At 41.3% G+C, this 17,043-nt stretch overlaps 1 protein-coding gene across 2 annotated transcripts in view; it reads right to left on the minus strand.

Moving 5' to 3' along the window:
• tpst1 (tyrosylprotein sulfotransferase 1) overlaps positions 1–7,795 on the minus strand; it is a 51,081-nt gene extending 43,286 nt beyond the window's left edge. For both annotated transcript variants that reach the window (XM_080428396.1, XM_080428395.1), the window contains exon 1: positions 7,584–7,795. The gene's annotated coding sequence lies outside the window, so the exon portion shown is untranslated. The remainder of the gene's footprint in view (positions 1–7,583) is intronic.
• Between the last annotated feature and the right edge of the window lie 9,248 nt (positions 7,796–17,043).

Below are 17,043 nucleotides of genomic sequence, written 5' to 3' on the forward strand. Positions count from 1 at the left end.
TCTCACGTTACACCTTTCATTGGGGTTGAAATAAAGAATGTGTTAGTGTTAAATTAAATGAGGCTCTTCACTCCTGTTACTGATACTGTCTCCTCCTCACAGGATAATTTTCCATTGATCTGTTGGGGGGGGGGGGGGTGTTAGGGTAGTCTCCACGGGACAGTGCTGAAATCAGACCACATCAACACTTAATAACACAGGAGGGCTCTACACTGTGCAAGGCCCTGATGGAAAAGACATAAGGGTTTTGCATTAGTGAACAGGAAAAAGGGGAGGCGTAGAGTTTGAAGGGATTTGTTTTTATCTCACCAACTCATTCCTTTGCAGTCTATGAGTACAAGCAAGGTCAGACATGTGTTTGTATGAAGTGCTCCCCAATGATTAATGGCTAAATCATCACTAGTATGTTCTACAACGTGCCGACGGTAACAGGAGGGGTTCTACACTTTGTCGTATGATGGTGTCAATAGCTACATCACAACGTGTCGCATTGTGGAATGTTGTGAACTTGTAAATGTGCTATTTTCACCATTTTAATTTTAGAATTGTATTTCTTTTTTACTTTTAACATTTTCAACCGACCACCTACACACACACACAAACAGACAGAGTACTCATGTCTCTGGTGAAGAACCTTTTCAGACCTGTGCTCTGGCATGTACCTCAAGAACCTTCTGTGTGACAGCTGGATCAATGAGCTGAACAGTGACGCTTAACCTGGACATGACCTTTGCACCCACACATGGGGTTGGGGTATGCTCCACACTGTGAACAAAGACCAAGAACTCAAGCCAGGCAGGCCCCAACCCAACAACACACAAAGAGAAAACAACTGACACTTCACTTAACATCTTCCCCGATGAGGAATCATCACAGTTGGGAGGCTGAGCGACGCGAAGATGAAACCAGATGAAACAAGTGCCAAAGTTATCGGTGCATATTAATGAGTGTAAAGATGGAGTGTCTCTGTGTGTTAAACAAACAATGAGGGTCCATTTTTATAACATTTTCTATTTGAATACATTTTGACACTCTTATCAGTTAAATTAACACTGCAGATTTTACTGTGTAATGTGTGAATCTCTGAATCTTAAACGGGTTGTGCCCCTGCCTCCAGGCTGCATCGGTAGAGATTACAGGACGAGCACACAGGAGAAAAGAGCAAATATAGGTAGAGTGCTCCACCTTTATTTGCACAAACATAGGGTCAGCCTGGCGTTCCCAGTGGGCTTTCATTTGCTTATACACACATCAAAATGTTTACGGCATGTAGTGAGCTAGTCTGGTTTTCAGACTGGATTGTGTGGCATTATGGCCAAAAGGTCTACACTGCAAAATGAGAGTTATATTTTTACACCCTCAGAGTTACAAACGGATAAATTAACATTGATGATTTTACTGTGTATGGTATGACTCAGGACAAGAAGAGACCCTGGATCCACTAAATGTTTACACAAAGAATAAACCTCAGCAGACAAACAATGCATTGGATTTCTGATGCTTTTTTTCCTCAATGTGCACCAAATACGTGTCAGGTTTTGTTGAATTCTTGTTGATTCAAGAATGTGTTGTATAGCTCCCTGGCTATGATTTACTGCAAGTCCAAATGCTGTCAATTATCTGTAGATCTGTTGCTCCTGTGCTCTATAATCAGGGGTCTTCAACAGGGGGTCCGGGACCCCTAGGGGGTCCACCAAATCTTTGTGTGATGTTGTTTTTAGTTTTTTACATTAACCACTTCAACCACATAGCATCCCTATTTGGCACATTAGCCAAAAATAGCAGATCTGCAAGCTCACAACTCCTCCCTGGTTCATCTCTCTCTCAGCTAAGGGGTCCGTGGCGTGAAAAAACATTGAAGATCCCTGCTCTATATAGATCTGTTGCTCCTGTGCTGTGGGTATCTCTCTCCATTCACTTTCATTGTATGATGAAACAGGTCTCGAACAGACATGTAGGAACAAATGTGAAAAAAGCGGATGCATTTGGAAAAATATCTGGTATTACACTGAAAACTGACGCATCATCTGTCGGATTCTGTGACATTAGACTCGAATGTTGTCAAAGCAGTATCCACAGCAGAGGATACCAATGAGGATGAATAGAACATGAACAGGAACTTAACTTTCCAAAAAAACTAATATTTTATACATTGGCAGAATCCAGTTCACATTTGTTTATAAGCATGAGACCTGATTCAAGTGAATGGAGAGATTGAAACACCCACAGAGCACAGGAGCAACTGATAAAGACGATCAACAATATTTGGTCTTACTGTATATCATGGCCAGGTAGCTATACAACCCAGGGTTCTGCCAAAGGTCAACATCACTTTAATGAAACAGAATAGCTGGCTCTTTTCAGACCAGACACAGATGTGAGAAGCAGAGGATGAAAAGTGAAAAAAAGAAAAACTCAATAGCGGGGGTGAGCTGCTTTATCATGTGAGGTCAGTATCTAGCTAGCACTAATGGCTATGGATTAGCCTGCTCAGAACCATTAGGCCTACATAAAACTGATCTTGTCTGGACTCCCCCCCCTCTCCAACATCTGACAAAATACACATTTTGAGGCTCAGTAGAAGCTGTAAATGGCCCAAGCTAAGACTTAAAACGTTAGAGAATGTGTCATCTTGGCCCTTCTTCCTCAGGGGACACACTCATTCGGTATTGGGATATCACGTTACAACCATTTCCATTTTAAATGGAAGCAACAGCTCGCTTGCTCAACTGAAAGGTCAGCACTGTCGAAAAACCATTAGCTCCATTGCCTCAGAAGTGCTGCCTCTGATGAGAAGTTTCCTCTCACCCGCAACTAAGCAACCAAGTGCATCCATGTCGACACCAATAGGAAAATAGGCCCCCTTGCATCAGCAAAGACAACTTTCACAAACATCAAGTCCAAAAAAAAGTTAAGCTGTTATCCCGACTCTGGGAAATGCTGTTTGGCCCTGAGCTCCTAGAATAAAAGAAAAACGATATAACCGGAGTGGGCCGACATTAATCATAGCAGGCATTTCAATCACACAGCTCCTAAACCACGGGCACACCAGCAATGACCCAGGTGTCTCTCCATTAGCATCTCCTGATGATGGCGGGGTCTTCGTTATGCCTTCGTCCTCTCCCCACACCCATCTACCGCACATCAAGCCTTATTAATCATCATCATTTCCACATGAGATACCGTAGCGGCGCCGGCCTGCATGCCACCGCCGCATCGGCTGAGAAGCTGTCAGACAGCGGTCACAGCAGGGGACATACCTGGCCTCATCCAAGATTCAAGATTCCAAACCATGGACTTCTGCTCTTGGTTGAACATGCCAGCAGATTCCCCCCCAAAACATTAAAAACACAAGCTTTTAACTACAGTTGCCCACTGTTCCCTTTACTTAAACAACAACAACAGGAAGCCGTCAAGCGAGGAATAAAGGAGGAAGAGACTAAAATATAATATACAAATATACTGACGGTTGTTGGCAGGATTTGTCTGTCTTCTAGGCACCAAAACACTGGGGATGTATGTTTAAACACAGCAGAACATGTTTATTAACAGAAAGGCATCCTCAATATATACACTGTAATGTACTACCGGTATACACACACACAGTGTGTGTGTGTGTGTGTGTGTGTGTGTGTGTGTGTGTGTGTGTGTGTGTGTCGTTTTCTTCGTTCTTTTGAGTCAGACAACAAACCAGACTGCTGCCACAAGTCTCATTTGAGCATTATAGTTTTTCAGAGCTTCCGTCTGGAGACCACCCCACCCCCCGGGGCAACTCCCAGGCCAGAACACTTTGTCTGAGGTGATGGTGACAAACAACTTAAGAAAAAGAACACTGCGAGTCCATACTAGAATAATATGACACAAGATGTCATCAAGTACAATTCAAGACTAGCAACGTCATTCAAGATAAGAATGTTGCTACAGCAGGGTTTCCTGTAGGAAGAAATCATAGTCTAGGTGCTACTGGAGGGGTGTGCCTGCGCACACAGGGGCTGAACAATATGAACAAAATTTCATACCCAATAGTTATGCCAAATATCTTAATTGCGACATAATAAATATATTTTTTGTATGATTATAATTATATGATTATGGGTTTGCACTTATTTCATATTTTTTAGCAACAGTGAAAACTAATAAATTCTCTAAAAAAAGAAAAGCATATTAGAGTGAATTATGCTTTTATTTTAAACATTTACTGACATTTAGTCTCTGTGCTGACCAATTCAGTGGTGTGCCTAGACTGAAGTGGTCTGGCGGAATCCCTGTACATGGGTGACCAGATAGCCAAGTGGTTAGGGAGCATACCACATGGGTCTGCCTGACTGTGAGTCCCCTTTTCGATTCCCAGACAGACAAATCCTTTGCTGCATGTCACTCCCCTACTCTCTCTCCATGCTTCCTTTCTCTCTCCACTGTAACTGTCAAAACAACAAAAAGTATGTTACTACATACTAATTAGTGACATCAACTTGTTTTATTGGAATCAAAGCCCGTACATTCTTGGCCGTCCATGGCACATCATTGAACACCACTGTCTAAAATGAGCAAGACATATTCGATACTGGCAGCATTTCATTCCTCATCTGAGGTAAGTCCCAGTCTTTTCAATGTACTGTATCGTAACGTACCACAACCTAGCGCCCCAGTGTGTGTGTATATGTATGTATATGTATGTGTATATGTATGTTTAGACTTGTATAAAACACATTGTAACTATGTGTTGTCAGAGTTTGTGCACACGATATCATTGTAGGATGTGACCTGTCCTTGTGATTATCAACTCTATCCCAAACTGTACAAGTGTGGAGGGCCATAAATAGAAGGTTTTTTTAATATACCAGGTCAATATGAATAGCCTAAGACCAGACCATCAAGAGGAAGCTGGCCCCAGGCCTCGATCAACATTCCTTCTGAGCCAGATTGGATACATAACAGATGCCAGGAAAGGGAAATAGTCTGCATATATAGTGTCTTTATCCAAAAGTGCTTTAATGTTAGTTACATTCCCCCTTTACACACAGATGGTGGGCTACCACTATACAAACCAGGCTCAGTGCTTATTGAGAGCTGTTAGTCGGTTCAGCATGTTGCTCAAGGACACTTCAAAGCCAGGAGGAGCTGGGGATCGAACCGGCCACTCTACCTCCTGAGCCACTGCCGCCCCAGAAAAATGACTTCCAGCACACCACACTTGGGGTTCCACTTTTATAACTGGCCATGATGTGCAAGAGAACAAACTGTTTGAGCTCAGCAGGAGGACAGCTGAATATAATAATTGTGATGCAGCAGCGGGTGTTTTTTCAGACCAGGAAATGAGGCCGACAGTGCCAGAGACTAACCGCCTCAGCTCAGCCTCAGCCCCTGCAGCTGTGAAGATAACTAACCCACTGGTGTCTAGCTGAGAGAGAGAGAGAGAGAGAGCGAGAGAGACCAACTAGTGTCTTGCTGAGAGAGAGAAATAGATAGAGAAATAGATAGAGAGATAGAGAGATAGAGAGATAGAGAGATAGAGAGATAGAGAGATAGAGAGATAGAGAGATAGATAGATAGATAGATAGATAGATAGATAGATAGATAGATAGATAGATAGAGAGAGAGAGAGAGACTAGTGTCTAGCTGAAAGAGAGAGAGAGAGAGACCCACTGGTGTCTAGCTGAGAGAGAGAGAAATATCTGAATTAAACTGGACTTGTGTTTTTGTAGAGACCACCTGCAGTGCACAGAGCAGCAGATGTGTGTTTGGGCACCAAGTCACTGACTGCCACCGGTCTTGCTCACACTGCCAGCCGTTGTGAACAGTATTCTTAGCTCTTCTCTGACAGCTCTGTCCTTTTTTATAGCGAGTTTCTCAATGCAGTTGTGGGAGGCCTACTACTCTGGCGGGCGCTGCAGCTTCCCTTTGAAGAGCACAGAGAAGAGAAGAGCATTTCTTTGATGGAACAGCCAAGTATCTCTACAACATTTCTTCTTGTTACTGCGGCATAAAACTGTCAGACAGACGCATCATGGACACATAAGACAATCAACACAGTGCTGATGTGAAACCTCCAGCCTCAGATGAAGCTGAAAGAGTCGATGAAAGATAGCAGAGCCAATAGAGAAAATGGGAACAGTGTGAAGGCGTTATTGGCTCATTTTAGTTCCAACAAAATAACTGCTATCTGGTCACCTGGTAGGGTAACAGACCCCCTGCCTAGACCAGTGGTTCCCAAACTTTTCAGCTCGAGACCCAAAAGAGAAATTTGTCTCCCCAACTTGTCTCCTAACATGCGACGCCTTAGGAGCTTGTAGATCTGCTATTTCCACTACTTCTTAAACATTTGTTTTCCAATTTATGGAATTTCGTAGATTTTTATTATATTGTCACCGCAAAACACCCGGACATAAAATGCTCCTACGAGCGAACTAGCTCTCTTGGCGTTACCTGCCGGTCTACCAAGCTGGAGGCCGGGGTTCGTGTCCAGCTCGGGTTGCGAAACGTTACATTGGTGTCAGAAGTGGGATGAGGACGGTGGAGCGTGCCCTTGCGTGAGGGACGTAAGGGACTCAAGAGTGAAGTCTCGAGGGCACGCTTCTGAAAGGAGGGGCTAGTGTAGTGACCCCACAAAAAACCCGGCCGTAACTTGCTCCTTCAAGGGAGCTCTCTCTCTCTTGACGTTGCTCGTTACCTGCCAGTCTGCTGAGCTGGAGGCAAGGGTTCATCTCCAGCTCGGGTCACGAAACGTTACAATATATTTGTTTTATTTATTACATTATTTTCAAAAAATGTTTCCAATTGAATAATTCGGGTTTTTTTGTATGTTTTTGAAATACTAATAATTAAAACAAAATGTATATGAGACAAAAATAAAGGGATATTTATTTGCTTGTGACCCACAAAAATGGACCAGCGACCCACAAATGGGTACCGACCCAGTGTTTAGGAAACACTACCCTAGACCCCCCACCCCACATACACAAGGAGTAGTAGGCTACAACTGGATGAAGTCGAGACATTTCTTCTAACTGCATAAAATTAGGCCTACAATACATACATTAGAAGGAGAGAAAAAAAACGCTTGTGTGTTGTTGACAAGCGGAAATTCATATTTTATTTTTTAACGCAACACACATCGATCGGTCACACGCGCATACAGTCTGACATGTATAGTTATGACGGGGACAGAAACCGGTTGCCATCATCACCTGAGCCCAGATCAACCTTTCCTATACCATCATTCCACGATGCCACATGCCATAACATTAATGAATATGTAAACATCAATAGCACGTTGGATCGTATAGTAACGCTGTGAGACCAACAACCTCGTAACTAGCCTTGGATCAAGACTATCATAGATGTATTTTATCGATTTTGACATTTTCCTACTAAAGTAAAAGTCAGACTCGATTAAATACATCCATGATACTAGTCTTGATCCAAGACTATCTCGTAACGTTACTAATACTAACTATACGGTCTACGATTATTCATACCCCCCACCCCCTAAAATCTGTTACACTGTCGCAGGAAGAGGGACATTGCATGAACACACACACACACACACACACACACACACCGCTTCACGAAAAAACACCCACCTAATGTCGCGGATCCGCCGAGTTGATGTCGCTGCTGGTCACCTAACCGTTCCGACACGTCCACCACTGTTGTCGGTACATCACCAGGACTATAGGAGCCTTCTGAGGATCGGTCCCACCGTAATGTCTGTGTATACACACACATACGCATACACGCTACGCGGTTCGCGCGCACACACACAAGACCACTTGAGGAAGGGGGCTGGCGCGATTGTTGAGCAGAGCTAGTTAAAGAGAGAACCAGCGTTGCCAGATTGTGGGAGAGAAACAGGCAACCGGGTCTATGAAAACAAGCCCAAAAGAAGCGAGCCCATCGCCCTTTAAACATAATACGTTGGCTATTTGAAAATAGCCGATCTACAAGCTCACAACGCGTCACGTTGCGACGCATTGAGAGCTTGTAGATCGGCTATTTTCATTTTTTTTTTTATGTGGAATATTTTCCAAACATTAAACAACACAAATATCGTATGGGGGTCCCTGGAATAAAAAGATTAAGATGGGGGTTTACAAATACATATTAATTTGGGGGTCCGCCCTTTACAATATTTGAAAACCACTGGTTAAAATATTATTTATTTTTTAAACGAGCCCAAATAAGCAACTACACTTTAGAAACAAGACAAAAAAAAAACGCAACTCAACAATATTTACAAGCGACAGAAAAACAAGCCCAAAGTCGCTAATAATAAGTGGACATGGCAACCCTAAAGACAACGGTAACGGTACTAGTCTAAAACTGCTGTCCTGGCCTATGAAACCTAGACGCTGATTGGTCAATCCGCGGCCAATATTCAAAACATGTTTGATTCGGAGCTGCGGATTGGTTCGTGCGATAGAGGGGGCGGGGTTTCCGTGTTTTTTTGTTTTTTAAAGACACAGGCTTTCGTGATCAATGTTTATCATCATTTTATTGAAGGTAGATTTTAAAGGACGACTTCACCCATTTTCAACCTGTCCTCACTAATGGTAAAATGGTACAAAATAATTCTACTCGGCCTGTGTCTCAGAACAGTCTCAAACCCGCCTACCAGTGACATCTTCATTAGGCAGAATAATTTTTTCAAACAAGATTTTAGATTTTATTGGCGAGAACATTGGCTTCCATTATAGCATGCTAACTTGCCAGGAATAGAAAGCCTGCTGTTTCTATTGGATTCCCCATCGATGATGTCACTGGTAGGCAGGTTTCTGAACTGTCCACAGCCCACCAATGAGACACAGACCGAGTACAATGTTTTTGTACCATTTTTCATTTTATCATGAGCATTAGTGAGGACCAATTATATGAAAATGGGTGAAGTCGTCCTTTAATGACTGGAATGAATTACATGGATACTTGTTAAAGGTTCAAATGCTGATCGTATTTCCAATCTTTATTGTTCCCTTCTTTTTGTACGTTTTGCATATTTTATTTTTTATTTTTGTTTGCAAACAAACAAACAAACAAACAAACAAACAAACAAACAAACAACCCTGACTAATGACTATTAACAAATGACCCTGACACCCATATAAATGCTTTTGTGAAAATGACAGTGAATAGTGTCTTCATAGTTGAACAGAAGATGGTGAGGATTTCTCATTAGATACTAACTTCTGAATAAATCATGTGTGACACGAAAATCTAATTTGAAGGCACACATGGCGCAAAGGGAAGATGCCAGAAGACAATAAAAGTCTTGGTCAGGTGTAGGAGGATCTCAACATGAAAGACAAAGCGCTGGAGTCCAACATATGTGATGCCAAGCCAGAGCAGGCAACATCTAAATTAATATTTGCTTCATGCTGTTTTTCCATTTCCAGTCACTTTTAATCACACGTCAGAGAAAACGTTTCAATCAGTAGAGATGAAACCAGAAAAGCAGCCTGGATTCATACAGTGCCAAATGATTTCTTCACTGTTTCATAACAGTATTATCATAATACTATCTCATACAGATCAACATCAACTGAAAGCACAGTTTCAGTCAAGTTACCAACAAAAATAATTATCCTAACTTATTGTAGGAGTAGGACTGTATTGTTTGTCAATTAAATATATTACCATGCATTTGATTACAGTAGTTGATATTGTCAGTAAATAATATTAGCAATGACATGACATCACATTTACAGATCATATTGTGAATTCATCAGATGCAATGGGAGAGATCTACTTGAATCACAAAATAATATCACAGAAGAAAATCTGTCAAACTGACTTTTAAGAAAAATAATGACTTTTAAGATGTGAATCGTCCTTTTGTTAGATAACATCTCTTTATTTATTTATTAGGGTTGATTTCTCCATTAGATGTTATTGTATTAAACCAATTCTCATATAAGTGCATTTGTTTGGCTTGTTTGATAGCCAATTTATTTTTTATTGATTAACTGTGTTGTGTATGAACCTGCCCACATTTGTACTGAATGTACTGGATGAAGCAGTTGCCATCTGCTGTAGAGACTTTACAGATAATATACACAGTCATCTCCTTTAAAATATGTGCATCAATAACACTATTTCAAATATCTTTCAGATATGTTTGAAAATACAACCCTAACCATAACAAATGGAATAAAAATACATCTGAAAATATATTATTGGCATTTTTACACACGTTTTCTCACACCGGGATAATCAGTGTAAGTAAATACATTGTGCATTTCTGTAATAGGCCTACCTTTGAACACGCTGCTAAATAGAATGAATGAATGATGCAAATCTGTGAGCATCATTTTATGAACCTGGAGGACATGGCCGTCTTGGGAGTATAGGTGTGTGTGTGTGTGTGTGTGTGTGTGTGTGTGTGTGTGTGTGTGTGTGTGTGTGTGTGTGTGTGTGTGTGTGTGTGTGTGTGTGTGTGTGTGTGTGTGTGTGTGTGTGTGTGTGTGTGTGTGTGTGTGTGTGTGTGTGTGTGTGTGTGTGTGTGTGTGTGTGTGTGTGTGTGTGTGTGTGTGTGTGTGTGTGGGTGGGTGGGTGGGTGGGTGGGTGGGTGGGTGCGTGTGTGTCACTGTCAGATGATCAAGCCTTTCAACAATGGAGTGATCGCTCTATCTTCCATGGCGTTTCTTATATCAGCAGATCCTTTGAACACGCACATTTAAAAAAAAGAAAAGATGGCTTTTGATCAATGGTGGAGATGCTCTGGTTTCAGTGTCAGCTGGGAGCTGTAAGGACAGACCAGCAGCAGCAGTCATCATCTCCAGCAGAGTTCAAAGTGCACGTTAACTGATATCAGCTGCATGAGAAAACCGGGAACAAAATATGGACAGTATAGGCTACAGCAAGTCGCTGGACAAACTGTGGCTATAGGCGACCAAACAGAGGCATGCTTTGTCTCACGCTGTGTCGATTAGACAAGATCTAGTTGTTGCATCTCATTGCATGGTTTTGGGTAACGCACAGAATTCCCCGGTGGCTCATTTACAGCAGAACAGCAACACCGCTGCCAAGCGCAGAAATCAGTGCCTCTGGAGGTCCTTCGAGGTTTACAAGGAGCCACACAGAAAGCCACTGCACTTCTGCCAAATCAATCCCTCATGTGTGGAAAATATGAGATTTTTTTCACATCCACCAGGAAATGACACATACTGATATTACACCTGTGAAGGCCCGAAGGAACAGATGGAGGGCTAGGGTAAAAATGGATACAATAAGTCCCCTGGAGACCCCTGTGACAACGAGGCACTCAGGGTCAAAAGAGAATAGGAGGAAATTACAACCTGTTTCCCACAACGCCCCTCCCTTTAGGAGAGAAAAGGTTGGAACTGTGGCGGGTAGAGGAGGGTGTTAAAAGAAAATGAAGAAATTGTTGTATCTTTGTAAAAAACTTACAATACAATGATTGGCTGAAACAGGGACCCATCTAATGTTACAGTACATTCCTATCCGGTGGATGCTGCTTCTGTTTTCTGTGAGAGAATGTAATGCGATACATGTACTGTATGTCTGAAAACATACACAATTCTGACCAAAAACTCTCACTAAAAATATATTTTGGATCCTGTAAATACACTTTCAAAAATATAATTCACAAAAATGTAATAGGCTAAGTCTAGGATGTATTTTATCCCATATAGATACTGTATACCTGTATATAAAATACACACACACACACACAAAGAAAGGCAAATATGAGTGGAAGTGGAATGGCAGCACTGATGTATTATTCTGTCGACACTGCAGGCACGCTTATAATAATCAGGCACACTTTGAATTATATTGCAGATGCTTCACTTATTCTCTGTTACAGTATGTTATAGGTTCCTGTTCTGTGCCGTGAAATAAAAAGCATAGAAATATACAATTTGATTTTGATTATACTGTATGCACTGGCATATATGACAGGATGTTTATTTTAATGTCTCGCTTCAAGTCGCTTGACAAAATTTGATCGATTTTCAAAGGGAAGTTATAGGCTTGCAGTGTGGAGATTTTGAGTGAGATTGTGGCTGAGGAAAGTGGCTGCCTGGATTAGACAGAGGCACGTGGAAGCTCAAGCCTTCCTTAACCCCAAAGGAGAAATAGCCTTGTGTTTTCCAGAAAGAATGTGCTCTTGATTGACAGAGCAATTTACTTGCTTCACCCTGAGTGCATCTCTGTCCGTGTTTACTCTTCTACTATACTCAAACTCCTCTGTGTTGTGATTTCCCAACAGTGAGCATCAGGCAGCTCTCTAAATGAGAGACAAATGTGTCTTCTCTCTCTCTCTCTCTCTCTCTCTCTCTCTCTCTCTCTCTCTCTCTCTCTCTCTCTCTCTCTCTCTCTCTCTCTCTCTCTCTCTCTCTCTCTCTCTCTCTCTTTGTTACTATGTATTGTGAAACAATTTGTTTTCCTGCCAATGCTAGCTTCAAACAGTCATAACCAAGAAACAGTTTATCACACTGTGATCCCACAACACTTTGGACGGCATTCCAATGTAGGCTGTTTTTTTATGCTACATTGATCATTGTAGGGAGATTCTGTTTTCTTTGGCCACCTCATGGTTGACAATCAAGGTTCAGCCAACGAACAGTGTCTCTTGGAGCTTGTTAAAGATACAGTCAGTGCTTGCTCAAGAACCTCAACACTTTCAACAGCCTCTGATGAGAAGTTGACAAAAACAACTATGATATTGCAAAATGCAAGAGGTTCCTCATCCGAAAATTAGCTGCCACGCCATATCAGTATCTTACTGTTTTCTAGAGGGTTGAACTAAAGCACCAGAAGAATATCAGCAGTCAAAAGACCACATTTGGAGATCATCTGGATGGGGTTAGGATCTCATGACTCACTTTATTGTATTTATTCTCTTCAGTTGGTGCACTCATGACATTGATGCACCACCCCAGTGCTAAACAATTCTACTCTTCTCTTCCCTCTGACTACTCTGCCATGTGTGAGTCCTCGCGCTTTCTCTGGAATTAGTAATGGGAAATACTACCATTTATAAAATGTTAATAGTCACAGAATGTTCGCAATCTTTATTTATTTTTGGGCAGAAAAGTTCAGAACAAATTATTATTTTGTGACCTGGCAAGGCAGAAAAGGCAAGGCCTCTTGAGGGAGAGGAGAGTGGGAGCTGAAAGAAACCAAAGAATTCAACATCAGGTTAAAAATGTGCTATAGAGACATTTGAGGTGATTTAAAGTAGGAAACTCATGCGGGAAAATTATCACCAGGAACGTATGAGCTAACCCTCTATACTTAGGCTAGTAAAACCTGAGGAACTTGCAGATCTGCATTTTTTTGGCAAACGTTCCCTTGGGTTCAAGTGGTTAACATCCAGTGTTATTATGTGTTGAATCAAAATCAAGTCATTGACAGATCAAAGAACACAATGCTACTCCTCAGTGCTTTATGCACCGCATGGACAATGGAGCTTGATTGAAGTCATTATTGTACAGATATGAGTAGATCTGTCACTAATGCCGGCTTTGCTTTATTATACCAAACAATATATACATCGCATGCCGGTGTTCAGAATCAGAGGTCTGAAATACAGTAACACAACAGCGTAACACAACAGTGCCAGCATCTGGTGTTACACTATGCTGTTTAAGATGACATTTGTAGATTCTATACTATTATATTCTATATTTACTACTATAGTCTACACATTTATTTCACATAAAATATGTATACAAAATGTACTGACAATGTACTGTAGGAGACCGCATTGACAGAAGCTCCAGTACTGAAGCATCTTCCTTCACAGAGCGATATACAGTAAATGCAGTTTTTTACAAATACTGTAAGAAGAGCATGCTTAAGTTGTATAAACCCAATTAGGATATCACTTCACATCGTAATTTCACTCTCTCTCCCTTTCTCTTGTTCGCTCGTTCTCCTCTCTCCCACTCTCTCTCACACATGCACACACAACTTGAGATGACTGACAGATTTGATACAATTACAAAGATACTATACATTTATTTCACAAAATACTGACACAAAATACGTATTATTTATTTAGAGGCCAATTCATTTAGGCCATATATCTCTGTATAAAAGTGGCTAATGCCTCCCAATTACATTTCTGAACCTTCTATACAGAATAGTGAGGCATAACGATGCTACATTCCTGCCTATAACAGGCTGTAAAAAGGGCTGCAGATTTCTGCCAATGTTCTGAATATTGGGATGTATGCAATGTGAAATTAAATATTTATTTTAAGTTGAACTGCTTTTAGTTGCAAGCATTAGCGAATAGCTACAGTAATGCATGTGCATTCTCAAGAGAGACGCGGCCAAGGGAAGTTAGGACACAACACAAAGGGATCTTTAGTAGCCTAACAGTGGGTCATCCATACAGTCATTTGTTCCCATGATTCCACTGGTTTTATCTGTTCTACTTTGCTATTCTGGCACACTCAATTAGTTGACAGTCTGACCTGAACTGAACCTGAGACATCAGCCATCTTTAGAGTTATGGTGCATTATGCTACTCTATCCACCAACCGCAACAGGCAGCAAATATAACTCAACACAGCTAATGATATATGCTAATTGAATAAAGCCCTGCTCTGTTCTGCTGACAGATCACCAGGCACCAGTTTCCGAACCAGAGTAACCATAGTGTGGAGAGATCATGGCGCTAATGTAAGTAAGTGATAGTACAGTGAGTCAGGACTGACAAGGTCAACAGGAAGTTACTATCAGGAAGTAGGAGGAACTGGGTATATTCTGAAAGACACAAAAATATAGTAGCAGTGGTAGTGATACCAAAACATTTTCTCACCGCCTAGATGAGACATTTGTTTGAACATGTTTTGAACATGTGTCCTTCGGCTTTTCTTATTTTTCTTAAATTATTTGTAACTGTAATTGTATTCTTGCTCTGTAAAGCACTTTGAGCTGCATGTCATGTCATGAAAGGTGCTATACAAATAAAGTTTATAATAATAATAATTATTATTATTATTAATGAACGGGAACAACAAAACACACATCATATTCGTAGAAGAAGTGGGTGGAAATCCCTCTCTGATTACCTACTTTGATAATAGGTTGTTTCGTTTCAAGACCTGCTTGACCTGTCCTGTGACGAATCATTGGATGTGTGTAACTTGTCACCCCGTCAACATACTGAAGTCTGAGGAAGTGTTGCTCAAAACTTCACTGCATTAAATTCAATCCTCTTAATCTGAGTTACACCATCAACAAACAACATACTAAATATTCAGATGTGCACTTCTCTTTGTGAAATGTAACCACAATTCTGTGAAGACTCTTATTGAGACACTACCGTAACTACCTGTTTCATCAACTCACTCAAATCAGTTTAATTTTTTACCAGAATCAGTGGAAAGGAAGGGGAGAAAATGCATGCAATCCATGTTTTTTAAAAGAAGGGCCTATTTGTCATCTCTCAATTTTATTTGGTGTCTTATCGACCTGTATACTGTATATGAGGCAAGTGTTTGGCCAAATAAAGTATTTATGCCTGGGTTGTGCTCTCTGGCTTATGAGACTCTCTGAAGGCTTCTGCACCTCTCTGTCTGCCTCTCCTGCCATTCCCAATTAGTGGCATAGAGAGCATCTGGGCTGATTAGTCAACAGCTTTTCAAGTCCTGCCAGGGAAAGGAGCCAAAAAACGAGAGAAGGAGCTCTTGGCCTAGATACCCAACTAAGCAAAGTTTAAGAGTAAAAGAGCATGTAGAAAATAGAAACATCAGCACAAAGAAAGTGTGACAACGCGTCTGAACTTCCAATCTCTATTATTTTGGGGATGCTGGAGAGAAGACTGCAGAATGGAATCCCAGGGGGAATGTGCTGCAGATGGAGCCATAGTCGTCCTTACAAAGACGAAGACACAAAGTACAGTTCCTGTGACAAAGTAACCATGCTATTCAGGTTATGTCAGGTAAATGTCATTTCCACTTAGACATTAACAGACATTATGATTTGCTGTACATTGTACAGCAAATCATAATGTCTGTTAATGACTAAGTGTGTACAGTACATCACTTCTCACCATACCTTCTTGTTCAAGATTTTTTCTGACAATATGCCTTGTAGGACTACAGTAGGACACATTACAATGGCTTATATTCTTAATCACAGGTCAGTGCAGTAAACAGTATTAATACACAGATCCTATATAGCCACAACCACAATGTGGCCTCTGAAAAGGAAAGCTAATAGACCAGTACTTCTACGCACGCACGCAAGCACGCACGCAAGCATGCAAGCACGCACGCACGCACACACGCACACAGTCTGTCCATCTAGTTTAATTGCAGAGAATCAGGTCATACCCTAGAGTAAGCTGATCATCAGAGTTCTGTTTTGGGCAGGGCAAGGTGTGATGACAGATGAGGAGGGTAGGGGACACTGGCAGGGGGTGACAGACAGACCAAGGTGAGAGACATGAACCACTGATAGCCATTATGGTCCATCAAAATCATGCCTGTGTCAGGAATAGATCAGTGGTGAAATGTTATGATAGGCCTATACTGTAGGTCACAAGAACACAATACAGCAGACCTGTGGTTCACACTGCCAGACGAACCAATGACACCGCTGACCCATGTCAAAGAATCTTCAATCTCACTGATTACACTCCAGTCATACTTAAAAATTCACTGTCAACATGACTTGGATAAGAGAAGAATCATGTCTGACAGGTGATAAAGTGGATTCACTCCTATAACTCTCCCGCTCTATCAAAATGATGAGATGATGCAATCATTGTGGATGTAATGTAATTCTTGCAACACAGAGTCGAGCGCATTAGGGAACAGCGAGGTCATTGGGCACACAAAGGAAATGTCTGACAATTGTTTTTTGAAGGCAGATAATTAAGATGTTGATGAATGCTGACCACAGGCAGTTTAATGATTTGATGAAGAGATTGAGTGTAAGGAAGGCTGCAGACCGTGAAACGGTAATTTTGTGTTTGTGACTGCAGGCAATGCTGACCTTCCTAGGGTAAACAAAGGTGGAAAAAATAAATAATAATAATACTTTTATTTCATCATGCATACTGTAATT

The sequence above is a fragment of the Gymnoscopelus braueri genome, assembly GCF_963280865.1.
Source record: "Gymnoscopelus braueri genome assembly, chromosome: 5".
Classification (NCBI taxonomy): domain Eukaryota; kingdom Metazoa; phylum Chordata; class Actinopteri; order Myctophiformes; family Myctophidae; genus Gymnoscopelus; species Gymnoscopelus braueri.